Raw genomic sequence first — 14,537 nt, 5'->3', positions numbered from 1 at the left:
TTTTAAGTCACCATTGCCCTATAGATGGCCGTTTTGTGTTGTTATTTTGAACAAACATAGTGATCTCAGCTCTTGGCTCACAGATTTCTACATTCTTTTGTGAGCTCTTACACAAAGGCTTTATGCTTTAAAACAGATGCCGAAGTGCCTGTGTCATTGTCTCAGAAGGATGGGCTAGAGAAAGCCTAATGCTTGCAGAGAGGCTGTGTGGAAGCTGTGTCCTCACTCTTCTGGGAGACGCTGGGGAGTGTCTCCCAAAGAGCCACTGGCAAGGTGGTTTGTTCCCACACAGGCTGTCTTCACTGCCAAGAACAAATCAAGCAGGTTTCACATCAAGGGCTGCTTTCATGCATCAACTTTGCCAGCCAGCAATCCCCCTTACTAGTAAATAGAGTAAATCTTTCAAATAAAAACTGGTAATCTGGACAAGCTAGGCTTCTGCTCCTCTCCATTTTAACAAAGGAGAGACTACTTATCTACTGTTTATAAACACATCACATCTAGACTGGTTAAATGTATGCTGGCTGGACAAAGAAAAGAAGGGTCAAATACTGCCAGGCTCTGGACTAGAAAGTCTTTTGCTACAGTCAAAAGGGAGAGTTCCTCTGGAGATGATTCAGTATCATTATTATATATATTAATTGATTATCGTAGAATTGTCACTTGCAACAGTGACATTTACTGACCCCCTTCCAGTTAAATGGTCTAAGGCAAAACAATATTTATTTTCACGATGGCAGAGGAAAGAAGGTCATAACCAGTTCTGAGAACTGCCAGAGAGGGCACTTACAGTTTCTCCCTCAGCCACCACTCACTGTCACAGGAGGTAGTGATACATTGCAGAACATAGTCATTGATAATAATATCATCATTACATTCAATACTGGCGAAGAATACTGGACTACCATGTTAAATGATCACCCATACCGTGTTTTATATCACAGTGCAGTCAGGTAATTCTCATGCATTTTTATTTAGTAATCATGAGTTGGGTCATGAGTTAGAAGCGGAGGAGAAAAATGGTTTAAAATACTTCTGGTTAAATACAATTCCAGCTCAAGGCAAGAAGTTTCACATCTTAGCCAGTTTCCATAAGGAATGGTTCTCACAGTAGGAAAGGCAAATATTTGTAGCTTGCCAGAAGTAACATCACTTGGTTGTTATCAGTAAAATTCAACGTTAAGCATGTGCACTCTTTTCTGCTACCGGTTTTTCAGGCCAGCTACAGGATCAGGAAGACAACACTGCAGTGTGTCACATTCTTCCCAAGGAACAAGAAAGGCCAGAAAACACATCTCTCAGGCTCTGCATAGTGATGGGAATACATTCTTGAATCAAAGGAATAGCAGGAAGACAAAAAGCATTGAAGGGCAAAGAGGCATCAGCACTGGGAAGAAACTGAACTCACTCTCTTTTCTGAGAAGATCTCATCTAACTCTTGAATATTGGCACCTTGTTTACTCAAATCATCTGCGTGAAAGACAAAAGAAAGATAACAAATAAGCTCTCATCATCTGGGTTTCAAATCGCTCAGTGGCTGCACTAATAACACGCATCAACCAGATGCAGCCAAGGCCAGCAAGAAAATAGTCTGAATTAAATCCATCTTGTGCCTTGACCTTTGACTCTGGCTCACAAATGCACACAGAAACCCAAAACTGTGCTGCAAAGTGTGGTGTGCTAAGGAATAAGCCAAGCAGCTGTGGCATGTTTTTCTGCCACATTTCAAAGCCCCTCAGAAATACTGCATATTCTGGACTGAGTCACTGCCACATTTAACCTAATAAAGATATTAAAAGATAATTAACCTAATAAAGATAATAAAAAATATCACCCTGAATCCACAGTGTCATCTTCTCAACTGCACAGCACAGAACACAGATTAGGGTAATGCATTAAATCACATTTTTTGCAATTTTGCCACCCAAATATTTTCATCACAGTATCTTTTTCTTGGGTAGGATGGACAGGGCTGAGAAGGAAATACTTACTTCAATACACAGGTATTTTACTGCACCTGCTTGCCAATAGAGAGTTTAGGAGACACAGAAAACAGCAAACAGAAAGGATAAAAAAGTCATAGCTCAAATCCATCCTGGCTGTAATCTGCAGTGACAGCTTTCTACTATGGATTTATGATAAATAATGTCGTTTCTAATTTACTAGTATATTTACAACTCCAGATTTTTAACATTCATTTTAGGAGTACAGATATATTTAAAAAAAACCCAAAACAACAAAACAAAAACCAAACCAAACCAAAAACCAAACCCAGATTGCCTAGTCAGTAGAGCCACAGTAATTTATATTTTGGAAGATTTGTTTATACCCATGCTGTAATAAACTCTACCAGCTATTTCATCACAGGTGGTGTATTTCAATCCAAACTTGGTCTTTGCTATTTTTATATTTTAGCAAATTTCTAAAAACTTGACAGTTCAATGAATAGTGTTCAGCTGAAAATATTTGACATAAATCGAGCTTACAGGAATGCATTGTGCATTGCAATTTCATTTTAAATAAACAAATCAGTGGTGTTCTGTCTGTAACCTCACCATGAAAGGTAACTGATGTAGAATAACAAATCAATGTCTCTTGAATTTTCTGAATGCTCTCAATAAGAATCTTTGGCATTGTTTTAATGGGTGGGATAACACAACATACTGTATTTGTCTGAATTAGTTTTAAACCAAGATAATGGAGCATTATTAGTATGTCTAAACTAAGGAAGACCCCAAAATAACTTTGAAAAAGGATTAATGTGATAATTACACATTAATACCATAACATCAGTTAAACAGAAACTACATTGAAACGAATATTTCATAGCACTGATAGAAACAGGTATGCATAACCCTCCATAACTAATTTTTCAAATATGATTTATGGGGTGGCCTTAAGCTAAAGTACAACAGATACCAGTAACATACCCGCTTCTTTAAAAAGTGCTTGTTTTGTGTGACAGATGACTTTTCTTCTTTGTTGGCTTTGGCACTTACTTAACAAATGTTCCTTTCAAAACCCATCAAGTGGAGTACCTGCAGGAAATAAATACAGTTCCTAGAAGAATAATAGTACTGACTTTGTACTGAATGTGCTTGTTCACACACTGGTATCACCTGATCACAGGTAACCAAACTATTTGATGGTAAAGCATGGGAAAAGTACCTCCATCAGTTTCTGAATACCTTCAAACCGGCATATCCCAGCAATAACTTCATTGGCCCTAAGAGAAAAGGCCCACTAAGAGAAGAGGAGATCCTTTTCTTGCGCTGGCCTAGATATGGACTGAGCCAAAAAAGAAAGATGCAGTTTTTTAATGGATATAACTTAGCAGAAAATTTGAAAACAAATAAAAACCAACACTAAACAAAAGGAAAAGATCCATATTGTGTCTCTCAGATATATATAAAGACATATATAGACACTTTTATATATTTATGCACATGAAACAGGCATAAATCATACCTGCTTTTTACTACACAAAAACATCTGGTGGAGAAGGGCTGTGTTTTGAAACTGATTTGAAGACTGGGAAAGATTTACTACTGATTCTACAAATGATCCATGTTGTTGACAGTAAAGGAAAAAGTGAGTTCATGTAATATAATTTTGAAACAGACTATGTAGAGAGACCAACAATACAAATACAAAAGGCAAACCATATTGATTGCTTGAAAAATGTATACAGTCTACACTAAAATGAAGAATCACCACAGCAATTAACCTACCACAACAGTATAGACAAACATTGCGTTAATGCACACTGCAGGACAATCCCACAAGTCTCAAAGTAAAGCAGTGTCATTGAAATGGTTACCTAGTAGAAATCACTGTCAAGAATTTCAGTAGTGCTTTAATGTTAACTACCTCCCTGTTCTCTAAGAAAGAAAAGCTATGTATATATGAGGGCCCTGGGGGGGGGAACTTTCTGAGATGTACTCCCATCTGTCACCTGTCCGTTACAGAGGTCATGTTTAAGAGTGTAAGCATGCCAAAGGATGCAATGTTATCTGAGTCATGGCCATCATTGGAACTACGGTTAGTGATACCTCATGTCCATCGTCATTTTGCTTTCACTCAGGGGTGGGAAACAGCTTCTCAGAAGGGCAAGGCCATTCGAGTTAGATTGAAAGGTCTAGAACTGAACATTTATGTGAACAGACTGCAGTTCCAACTAAAAGCTCCCTCACCAAGTTGCTCTTTAACTTCCAGAATTTAAGCCCAAGACCAATAGATCTTGTTTTCTTCTTCCTCAGCCCTTAATAATGAAAGAGAAAAGGTTAGACATACAGCATTATACATAGGTCACACTGAATTCTGAGAAGCACTGTACCAGAATTAATTTATGACTTTCTACTTGTTGAATCAAAGCATGGACCCTTTCTTCATGCAACAGTCTGAACTCCTGCCCAAGTCTGTATGAATGTAATATGTTTGTGACATATAACATAAATGCATCATTAGACAACTGTAACAAATTAAGTGGTGGGAAAAAAAATCAAGCAGCACAAGAAAATAAAAGCTGTTATTCATAGCTGTAAATCACAAGGCTTCAAAAATATCATGAGTGACTGATGAAGTCACACCAGCTGTTTTAAATTCGTGACTCTGAGGAAGGCTTGCTTAATAATAGATAAAGTACTAACAAGAAGGAGAGAAGAGAAACCTGAAGAATTAAATAACCAGAGAAGAAAGGAAAAAAAAGAAAAAAAAAAAAGAGGAGCTTATTTCCATAGAGCATTTTTAAATTAAAAATGGCAGTTACTGCCATATGACTCGTTACAGAACCCTGTTCATCAACATAGTCAGAGATAACAACTCGTAATATATTTTTGCTGACCCAGTATGCCTGCTGTCATTTCTGCTGGAGTCACATATTAACAGCTTGCTTTAAGCAATGTGTTTTCAGCAGCCACTCAGTTCATACATTCACTGCATTCAAGTCCAGCAAAATTTTGCAAATAAGTAACTATTCCTTAATTAAAGAAACCCTAAATAAACAGAAAAAACAAATACCCCCCCCCAAAACACCAAAAAAAAACAACAAAAAAAAAAACAAACAGGAAAAACCCCAGCCAGAGCAGGCACCTATACCCAGCATGCAACAGACTTTTCTTAAGAGTGTTAGAGAACACTAAATGTTTGCTATCCACAACTAGAAATCCTATCCACAGTTTTCTTCCCTAACTCAGGGGAAGTCAGAGACCTGGAAGCAACAGGAGAATCTCCTGGTAATAGAATATGAATTGACAGAAGCCAGGCTGCACTGTCAATTTTCTATTTGAGACAGGAGAATGATCCCACTGTTTGAATTCAAGTTTTAGGAACAGCAAAATGAACACTACAATAAAAAAGGTAAAAGTTTTTTGTGTAATACAATGCTATTATTGTACTATACGTGGAACCAAGACTCAAATAAGCTGTCTTACAGAGCTGTTTTAATGAGTTCAAATCTGCAGGAACAATACACAGTCAAAATGATTAGAGGTAGGAGAGTCTGTACTTTCTACTGACTCATTTGACACTGTCAACTTCCTGATTCCTAATTTTATTATTTTTTTTTTAATGCCCACACTGGACCTTTTCATGCATTTTGAGAGAAGAACTTAGTCACCTGCTAAACGTAAAGTTTAAGAGCAATGAACCCAAAAAGGCAAACCTAAATGTGTGAAATAAGTTCGGTGAAGCTAAAGTGCTTCCATGAATTGAAAACAAATTTCAAGAACCTCTGGAATTTATTTCAGCATCTTATTACCCTAGAAGTTATTGGGAAATCAGACCTTAAAAATTGTTCCATCCCTAAATCTATACAAGGGAAGCAGGCTGGGCATAGACAACAGTATTAAACTGGTGTCATTTAAAAAATGGTCCCACTGTTCAGTAGGATCCTAAGTGGTAGCTGCTACTTTTTTGGATAGTGACCACTGTGCCATTTCAGTATTAACCAGGAAGGCTTGCACAAAGATTCAAATCCTACACACTGAAAACATCAGACTGAGTGCATGTGCAGACAGCCTGTGAAATCAGAGGCATGTTTTTCTTTCTCTGCCAGCACTGCTGCTCTGATAGGTAGTTAGGAACAGGTAGACGCATTCACAAGGTAATGTTCAGGATGATTTTCCTCTAAGGAAATAAGTAGGAAACACTGATAGTTACCTTTTCACAAGACTTTCAGATTCTTAAGTAGAAGGCACAGAAAATCATTCTTGGACAAAACAAACCCAGAAATTAATTTTCTTGGGCTGAATTGTCTCTTCCACCCCAGTGGAGAGATAAAGCACCTTAAATGACACTGAAGAGTTGCTTTTAAGCAGCTCAATTCCACCTGTACCTTTTTATCACTGTTTTTCTGCATGCAATTATATTTTTCCATGATTCAGGGAAGGCAAGTTCTTTAGTTTGGGCTCAAGCTAAAAATTTCCAAAGCACTAAAACCTTCACTTGAGAGAAGGAGAATGGACTCAGGGCAAAAAGTTGTACTGAATTTTATGAGAAAGACATACGAAATCCTTTTTGAATCCACAGTGCAGTAGCTAAGCATTAAGCAACTGCTCAATAGGGTTTCATTAATGCAGCAAAATTATTATCTGGGAAAAGTTGCATAACCTCCAACAAACAAGGTCAGAGATCAAGATATTTTTACACGTAGTCTCTAAGATTCTCTTCTGCATGAAATAACTACTTGGACAGAAAAACTTATCTTTACAGCGATGGACAGAAAAACTTATCATCTTTACAGCGATGGACAGAAAAACTTATCATCTTTACAGCGATGGACAGAAATGGCCTATTATTCTAGCACTAATTAAGATTCCTTCAAGCAGAGACTAATAAGGAAATTAATTATACAATTCCATTGGTTATTCTACTTCTCTGCAACAGATGTATCCATAATTCCATTCTGAACAAGCAAACTGCATCTTTTTCCAATTTCAGGATCAATTTAAAGGTATTACTTTTTGTTCTTTAGTTGAAACAAAATATCCCAATCTGTTCCACTGACCCGTTTTTTCTCTTTTTCCTGGGATGTGTAATTACTGCCCTTTTAACAGAAGAGATAGCATAGCACAGTTGAACAGACTGGTTAAAATCTAGTTAGCAGCCGTATATCTGGATATGAATAAAGGGCTGAACACCATGTCCTTGCCACAGCAGCTATGAGTTTCAATTATTAACCCATCACAGATACTGCTTTAAATACATTACTGTTCTCAGCAACCATAGTCAAGTCACCATCACATGGCAATTGTAAATGCACTTTACCTTAGGTTGCTGTTTAACTGGCTCTGCATATGACATCTTCAGGGCAAAAAAGGGAATAATTTTGGCACAACTTTCTATTTCTTCGGAATGTCTCAGCTGAAGAGGTTTTATTTTCCTCTTGCTGAGATTCTTCAGTTTCTGACACTGAGCAATAGACTTCCCAGGGGAATTACTGCCTCTCTTAAAACCAGCCAGACTGTTGCAATCAGGTCCAGTGTGGTGGGGATTTATTCCTCTGGGCTCGGGACTTCCCATTCTAGTGTGTGCAGATTAATATGTACTGCTGTTGCATACCACAGAGCTGAAAGACCTAGAACAAAGGGGTTTTTCTCAGTCTTTCAGAAGGCCCTTGTCAGGTTTGGGTCATCTCTGCAGGCTGCCTGAATGATCCTAGTTTAAACCTAAGGCTTTGAGCCAACAGAAGAAATGTTCAGCTCACGTGTCAGATGCTGTCCTGACAGCCATTTCCCACCACTTCCCTCCCGAATCTGAGGTCCTGAGAAACTGAAGCTTCCTCTTCGGCTGACAGTTTGGCCACAGTGATAAAGAATAACATATATAAAAGCTCCCAAATAAAAAGATTAGATCTCTCCTCACCACTCAAATTTGGGAGTTTACTTGAGATATAAGGCCATGGGACTCAAGTTCATGACGAGCCACAGTGGAATTTTTAGCATGTATCTGTGATCCATTTTCTATGCCAGCCACAACAAAACCAAATCCCATCTCAGTGTCAATCACTGTCACAAAGTCTTTGAGGGCCCCCCATTATGACCATCAATTTCTAAACTGAGCTTCAAGTTTCCTTGAATATTTTGATATTTCTCTTGTGATAGTATTTTCAAGACCAAATACAACTTCCTTGATTAACTCTGTATCAGATCCAGTATATTGCTACAAGCTTTTATGTTCTCCCACTTGAACACTTTTATTGAATCACATTGGCTCTGATATTAGAGACTTTCCAGTCCTACTTAGTATTAATTTACTACTAAGTTACTATCAATTATTAAGTGGGAAGAATGGCATCCCCTTCCTTCACTGAACATCTTACAACAGCTTGTATATATTTTAGATCTACTTAACACCTTACACAGCTTCACAATTCCCTGTTTTACGTTAAGTTCGCAAGCCCTGGTCCTCTTGGGGGACTTCAACCACCTCAATATATGTTGGAAGGATGACACAGCAGGGCACAAACAATCCAGGAGGTTCCTGGATGGTGTTGATGATAACTTTCTTCTCCAAGAGATTAGAGGAACCAAGGAGGAGAGGGACTATGCTGGACCTTGTCCTCACCAACAGGAAGGGTCGGGTGGGCAGTGTGATGCTTGAGGGCAGCCTTGGCTGCAGTGGTCATGGAATGGTGGAGTTTGAGATCCTCAGGGCAAGGAGGAGGGTGTGCAACAAGCTCACTATCCTGGACTTCAGGACAGCAGACTTTGGCCTCTACAGGGAAATGCTTGCTGAAGTACCATGGGGTAAGGACCTGGAGAGAAGAGGAGCCCAAGCAAGTTGGCTAATATTCAAGGATCACCTCCTTTACGCTCAGGAGTGATGCATCCCAACAAAGAGGAAGTCAGGTAAGAAAGTCAGAAGGCCTGTATGGATGAACAAGGCTTACATAAAATGATATATTTATATCACTGTTACATCTATATGCAGCCTATAGACATATTGTTGAATTTTATACATGTATACTATATTTACACCATTGTATAGTGTACTGTATAGTATACTATAGTGTATAGGTATACTATCTGTATACTAAATATTCACTATATACTATTTAGTAATATATAGTATATACTTACACTATATATATTTGTAAATATCTCACAACTCTGACTCAAATACCTAATTCAGAATTTGTATCTTAATGTCTTTGAAATACTGAAGCAAAACCTGTGGGTTTATGACAACTCACAGAACAACAGCAGAGAGAAAAAAAAAATCTACCCTCCTCCTACAATGTCTCCATTAAATAAATGAAGCATAAGACACAACATCAGAAGTTACTGATCACAAAGGCAGCAACGTAGTGAAGATTGTTCCACTTCACTAGGTCTTCCCTAAAACTGCTCCAGCAGTGTCTCAGTAATATCTTCACAGGTAATCAGGCCAAAGTGGCACACAGAGTTAACAACCCTTGAAAAACTATCTCTGGCATACTCAGCAGCTGCTGAAAAGCACAGAAAAGAAGGGAAGGGTAAGGAAGCAAAAATTGGCATTCACCTTCCAGAGCAGTTATGATCTGTGACATGCTCTTTTGCATCAGAGTGCAGAGCCCATGTTCTGAGCAGCATGTGATACCCAGTGAGTCGCAGGGCCAAGCTGGAGTGCAGCTCTTGAAAGTCCTCTCACCTGAGAGCAGGAGGGAACCATTGCCTGCCAGAGAAGCACACTGGGTTTCAGACTTTAGCATCACTAACATCTGCACTATTTCTACCCATTGTGGCCAAAACATTTGCTGCTCACTTCATCTGCCTGAACCCTCTTATTCATTCCCTAACTATCTCTAACTTTCTGGCTACAGCAGACAGCATTGATTTCAACCCACAAAGCTCCAAATAAAATTTGGGCTTTGCTGGTTTTCCAGTTGCTCTTCCCTGCAGCACTACAGCTTTTCTGGATAGAGAAGGTACGTGCACCTTCCTAGAAGTTCTACATTACAATCTTGTATGTGAACCTCATTCCCTGACAGGACAAGGGGTAATGGTTTTAAACTTTAACACGGGAGATTTAGGTTGGGTATAAGGAAGAAGTTCTTTATTCTGACAGTGATGAGGCACTGGAATGGGTTGCCCAAAGGAGCTGTTGCTGCCCTATCCCTGGCAGCGTTCAAGGCCAGGTTAGACAGAGACTTGAGCAACCTAAGCTAGTGGAAGGTGTCTCTGCCCATGGCAGGGGGTTGGAACTGGATAATATTAAGGTCCTTTCCAACCCTAACTATCCTGTGATTCTATTCTATGATTTTATAACTCAGTGTAACTGGTACAGGTCCTAGGTCCAATTCAAGGGGAAAGTGATTAATATATGGCAAAGAGCCAGGAACACCACTTCTCAGATACTGTTTGGATTTGTCAGTGGCTTAATACCTTAAGCTTAGGACTGATTTGTGAAACTGCAATGGTCAAGTAGTAACTCAGAAAGACAGACTCTGGATGTTGTACAGATGCATATTTCAATGGCATTTCCTCAATACCATCTATTTTTAACTTTCTAAAATGTTTGTAAGAAAAAGAGATTCTTCCTTCTTTTTTTATGGCCGTGAAATGTGGAAGCATTTATGTTCAGGACAGGACTAAAGCACATACTCAAATCCCATCACATAGATGTTGTTCTGTGTAAGAATGAACAAGTTTTACCTAAGCCGTAGCCTGGCTCCTCCCTGTTTTCACACAGCCTTTTACATGCAAATACATTTGTTATGTCCTTCATCTGAAACAGGTTAGACTTGGACCTGAAGTAAACACTAACTCTCTTTATCAAGATACAATAATAAATCTGTTGGTTAAACAGTTTCTAAAAATTCTCAACAATTTTGATTTGTAGCAACAACTACCTTACAATGTCAGATCTTTATTGCAAGTAAGCATCGGGAGTTTACTCGTGTGGTACGTGTCTGATCATGCTAATTCACCTCATATGGTGGATCACCCAAACTGGACACCTTTTGGAGGAGACTCAAGCTGAAGATGTGCCACAAGAGCAGTCAGCTGAAGGAGCCACATGAGAATTTGCTGAGAATAACTACACTGAAAAATAAATAAGATGGATATCTTCAGAAACAAAAGTTCCTCCCTACAAATCCATTTCTTTGGAAACATACTTTATAAATGCATCTCTAGTATACCTGCATCTGCTGTTGCTATGCCTCTCCAAGTCACCTGGAATAAGCAAGTCACAAGTGAACAGCGATGTGGTAGGTAGATCTTAGCAAAGTCAAGCCATTGGAATAACCTTAACTGGTAGCTCTGCCCCTTTTTAACTGTATGACATCTTCAGGATGATACCTGAAGCCTCTATCTAATTGAAAATAAACTCCCAAATTTCATCACATTGTCTGCAATAGCAGACAGTCCTTCACATATGCCAGACTTTTCCAGCAGTCTACATCATCTTTGTATTTTGTGAGGATTTTCTTTATATTCTGTTTGGGCATTTGAATGAGGTTCTTTTTAAAGTTCATTAATTTATCTTAATGGGTGGAATCGTGTAGCTGGATTAGCATCACAACTACTCTTTGGCTTAAAAATATACATCTGGATGCAAAATGAGGACTTCTACTGGCCCAGAAAACCCTGATGCCACCCACTGGACTGATCATCCCTTAAAGCATTTGGACCATTGTCAATTATTTTTCCATAACATTAGATCCAGGGGATGCTTGCAGCACTACGGCTGGAATCTTCCACTGAACAGATGGTAAGGGGTGTGTTACTTTTAGTTGGGCTGGCCGCAAGGCAAACTTACGCTTTACAAACCTGATTCAGATCTGCCCGGCTTGATGTAATTGTTAATGCAAAGACAGCTGCTTACTGTAGTTGTCTTACCTCTAGTTACAGTTTTATCCACTGAAGTAGTAATTATAGGTCTTCATAAAAAGGAGGGAAACAATAATTATGCAGATGGAGAGGGAAGACTTTCCAGATTAAATTCAGATTTATCTTCCCGCATCACCTAGTTTAGAAGCCTATTAGTAAAGCCCATCAGTAAAGCATATAATACCTGCTCTCTAGAACTGACATTGGCTTTAAACATTACCCATCTTTCAGACTGTGTGCTGCTTGCTTTCAGCTTGCCTCATCACTTGTCTGAATGCTACAAAGCCTGAAGACAGTTTCCTGGTGTAACTGCACTTTGCAAAAGACAGCTCCTTTTGTTTTACCATGGTGGTGTCCCTGCTTAATCTTAACTGGGCTTTAGGGATCAAACACACACATCTGAACCACACCTCAGGTGTGTCTCTAAAATGTGTGGAAGAAGAAGTTTGATATTTCATGAAAACAGAAAGGAGATTGCTTACCAGATCTCCCTACTGATTCTTAAGGACAGAGCACAGTTTCCCCAGGCTAGCTGTTGTCAGCAGAAATACCTAGGAAGGAAATTTCTGGACTTCTCTGATCCATTCATGCTTTAGATGCACTGCAAGCACTAGAAAATTGATTATACAGAGCACCAGAAACACAATGCAAAGCCTTCCTGCACCTCTCCTGAGACAGGATAGCGTAACATGTGGCTCCTAAAGTTTTCAGTTGAATACCTTTGCTCATCCTCACTTCCTGGGTTGTCAGCAACCACATACACCACTACTCACACAGTGTTTTACCATCTGTCTTCCACATACTTTCACCCTGCTTTTTTGGGAACCACATGGGTTGTTGACAAGGATTCTGTCTTTTCCAGCTTCCATTTCTCCTCTGCCAAGCACATTTTCCTAATTAAATAATGCTGTACAGTGTACACAAGCAAACAATTGCCTACTCAATTTTGGCGCAACCAAGTTTAAGACCAAATTCACAGTAGAGAGGAAGTCGGCTTTAATAATCACTACTAAAATGTGTGAAGTGTGGGTTTGAGAATTGTTTTTGGTCAGCAAACCATATGATTTTATTGTGTGGTTGGCTTTCACGGAGAGGGATGAACCTAGCTGAAGTTTTATTAAAAGGCACAACTTTTGTTACAAAATGGAGGGCCATCTCCCTATTTCTGACCCTTTTCCCTTTTTGATCCTTCCTCACAGATGAAGACTGCATTACGGATCATTTTGAGACCTCACTCAATTGAAGACATAGCTTCAAAGACAGCCTTAGCTGACTTTGGGAACTGACTACAATAAACAAGGAAGGATGTCTGGCTTCCCAAGACTTAGCAGCCAATAGGTTAAAGAAAGTTTGGCCCTTCAGCTCTTGATGTTGTTTTGTATTCTATTGCTTCTGATGCTTGCACATGTATCATTCTCAGCTGGTCTTACCACTTCAACCTGCCTTTTAAACTTTTAGCTACAGCAGTGTTCCTGGGATTTTGATCAATAGTTAATTCCCATGGCAAAAAGTGAATTAAGGAAAAATTTACCCATGGCAATTTAAGCAGTGCTGCATCTAAGTGAAGGCACACCCAATGCAAGTGAAACACCCTTTGAAGCCAAAAGGGGAACCAAATGCCTCAGGCCATTTTATCATTTGAGGTACACAGGTGTAAATATGAAAGGTCTCTGATGTAGATTAACAGGCGTCACAGGTATGTAAATTACCTGTTTGGCACACTATAGAACTTACTTGTTCTTAGATCTTAAAATATCCTGAAGTGTGACTTTACAACACAGAAAAAAACTTTTCTTAATTCCCTACAACAACTCCATGTCCTTTTAAAATAATTAGAAGAGAAATCTTGTAAGTACTTTAAAGATGAGAGTTTACTCACTTGGAAAAATCCTTACTTCAAGTTTCACTGTAGGTAAGAAATACTATCAGAACTCCAAAAGACTCCCAAAACTAAAGCACTAAACTATCTTCTCATTTTTCCTAGGCTGCACTAGTGTAATCCTTTAGCTATCAGGAGTGGTATTTTAATTTTACATGTGTCTTTATGCTCTTCTCCTCTTGCAGTAACTGCGGCTCCTTCGCAAAGGAAAGCGTCCAAGAGCACGTACATTTAAAAAACACTAGTTAGAATTTACGTGGCCAACTCAACTAAATTTTTCCACCTGCAGTAAGCTAAATACTTGTTGTCATTTACCCAAGCGTATGTGTTGCATCCCTTTGCTGTTACTTATGAATCTTCCCAGCTCAGGCCACATGTGGACTTCTAGGCACAACCTCACTACACCTCTGAACTTACATGAAAAAGATCCATAATGCATTGACAGCTGGTCCCCAAAACAAGGACTCTTCCCCCAAAAGAGCTATTGAATTACATAACTTTTAGCCTGCAAGGCACCATTCCCCCACACCACCCCATGAGGAAAAAGCTGCTGCAGAAAGGTTTCTGTGACTCTGCCATAGCCTACCTAAAAGTTTTTTCACACATGCACACAAACACACACAGATTTTACTGGTCTCTTGGCCTTTTCACTCTCCAGCTGCAAGTTAATAGGTGTGAGAACAATGTCAATATGTGCCACTTTAAGAACAATCTTTTATGTAACCCAAATTAAAATTTAACAGGCAAACACTATTCAGTGTTTGCAGCCTTTTTCAGCTGGATCTAATAAGGCTCAGTTTTGCTAGAACTTGTTTTCAAAGCACTTACAAAAACAGCTTCCCTGC

The 14,537-nt window shown here is 39.0% G+C and overlaps 1 long non-coding RNA gene across 1 annotated transcript; it reads right to left on the bottom strand.

Moving 5' to 3' along the window:
- Positions 1 to 953: 953 nt before the first annotated feature.
- LOC134158762 (uncharacterized) lies at positions 954 to 14,431 on the bottom strand. The gene is made up of 4 exons (XR_009962896.1): positions 14,324 to 14,431; positions 12,296 to 12,423; positions 3,000 to 3,038; positions 954 to 1,470 (listed from the first exon to the last, which is right to left on the bottom strand). It is a non-coding gene; the product is annotated as an uncharacterized LOC134158762 (long non-coding RNA).
- Between the last annotated feature and the right edge of the window lie 106 nt (positions 14,432 to 14,537).

Source organism: Pezoporus occidentalis, unplaced genomic scaffold, assembly GCF_034315485.1.
Source record: "Pezoporus occidentalis ecotype Australia unplaced genomic scaffold, CSIRO_AGI_Poc_V1 ctg133, whole genome shotgun sequence".
Lineage (NCBI taxonomy): Eukaryota > Metazoa > Chordata > Aves > Psittaciformes > Psittacidae > Pezoporus > Pezoporus occidentalis.
This window is presented reverse-complemented; position numbering and strand designations above follow the sequence as displayed.